The 1,843-nt window shown below is 30.3% G+C and overlaps 2 non-coding genes across 2 annotated transcripts in view; both read right to left on the reverse strand.

Annotated features, from left to right (window-relative positions):
* The window catches only part of LOC128923358 (large subunit ribosomal RNA), a 3,984-nt gene extending 3,593 nt beyond the window's left edge, over positions 1–391 (reverse strand). The window contains exon 1 of the ribosomal RNA XR_008472317.1: positions 1–391. This exon is cut by the window's left edge and continues 3,593 nt beyond it. This is a non-coding gene — a ribosomal RNA (large subunit ribosomal RNA).
* Positions 392–844: 453 nt separating this feature from the next.
* On the reverse strand, positions 845–1,023 carry LOC128923430 (5.8S ribosomal RNA). Its single transcript, XR_008472333.1, has one exon. It is a non-coding gene; the product is annotated as a 5.8S ribosomal RNA (ribosomal RNA).
* Positions 1,024–1,843: the final 820 nt, after the last annotated feature.

Below are 1,843 nucleotides of genomic sequence, written 5' to 3' on the forward strand. Positions count from 1 at the left end.
TTCTTTTCAACTTTCCCTCACGGTACTTGTTTACTATCGGTCTCATGGTTATATTTAGTTTTAGATGGAGTTTACCACCCACTTAGTGCTGCACTATCAAGCAACACGACTCTTTGGAAATATCTTTCTAGTAATCATTAACGTTATACGGGCCTGGCACCCTCTATGGGTAAATGGCCTCATTTAAGAAGGACTTAAATCGTTAATTTCTCATACTAGATATTAAGATATTCCATACACTGCATCTCACATTTGCCATATAGACAAAGTGACTTAGTGCTGAACTATTTTCTTTTCGCTCGCCGCTACTAAGAAAATCCTTGTTAGTTTCTTTTCCTCCCCTCATTAATATGCTTAAATTCAGGGGGTAGTCCCATATGAGTTGAGGTTGTATAAAAATATTTATATTTATTTTATATTTTAGCTTTTTGCTATTTTAAAGAAACATACATAATTATTTCTTAACACCAATATAATTTTCTTAATAATAAATATTCAATCTTTTCATCCCGTACTACTTACTTCATTATAACAACAATATTATTTTCTTGGTTTTTTACATTTAAGGCAATCCTAGAATAAAATAATATTTTATGCTAGACGTTCCTCTAAATGTATATATTATTTGAAATAATAATATTGAAATTTTATTGTTTTTGGGAATACTAAGATTCTTATTTATTATAAAATTTCGTTCAAATATGAGGTGTTCAAGAATATATTTTCTATATTTCTTTTTATGCTATTAATATTATGGATTGAAAAATACAATCCAGTAATATACCATGTGCTTAAATTCTTTTAATTGACTAAAAGAATAAGCAACTAATTTAGCATAGTCTTACAACCCTCAACCATATGTAGTCCAAGCAGCACTTTAAAATTAATTAAAGTACATAACAGCATGGACTGCAATATGCGTTCAAAATGTCGATGTTCATGTGTCCTGCAGTTCACACGATGACGCACAGTTAGCTGCGTTCTTCATCGACCCATGAGCCGAGTGATCCACCGCTTAGAGTGATAATTTTTTGTTTATTTTAATTTAACGTCAAGAGTTTTTAATTTATTGAAAGAATAACATTTCGTTTTCGTATATAATATATAAATTATTTTAAAACATCTTTCAATAAATTGTAATTTTCAACCCAAACATTTACAAGTTGCGCATGTCTTAGTCCAACAAAAACAGTAATTCCTTTTTTATTACATTTTATTTAATTTCTATATATTTTTAAGGAATTACACGTTAATGAGAACAAATTAACTTATCATTTATATTATTTTTATAAATAATAAGTACAACTATATATGTTTAAAGGTTTGTTGCGTTCAAATACAATGTATGCGATATAATTTTCATTATACTACAATACAAGGAGTAAAAAAAAAAAGAAAAAAAAGAAAAACATTCAAATAAATGAATGAAAAGAAAAAAAAGAAAATAATTTTTCTTTTTTATTCTTTTTTTGTTTGTTTGTTTGTTTGTTTGTTTGTTTGTTTTTTTATAATATTTACGGATAGGAACACAATAATGATCCTTCCGCAGGTTCACCTACGGAAACCTTGTTACGACTTTTACTTCCTCTAAATAATCAAGTTCGGTCAACTTTTGCGAAACAACCGTGAAACACAAGGCGTCACAGTGATCACGTCCGGAGACCTCACTAAATAATTCAATCGGTAGTAGCGACGGGCGGTGTGTACAAAGGGCAGGGACGTAATCAATGCGAGTTAATGACTCACACTTACTGGGAATTCCAAGTTCATGTGAACAGTTTCAGTTCACAATCCCAAGCATGAAAGTGGTTCAGCGGTTTACCCGGACCTCTCGGTCTAGGAA

The sequence above is a fragment of the Zeugodacus cucurbitae genome, chromosome X, assembly GCF_028554725.1.
Source record: "Zeugodacus cucurbitae isolate PBARC_wt_2022May chromosome X, idZeuCucr1.2, whole genome shotgun sequence".
NCBI classification, from domain to species: Eukaryota; Metazoa; Arthropoda; class Insecta; order Diptera; family Tephritidae; genus Zeugodacus; species Zeugodacus cucurbitae.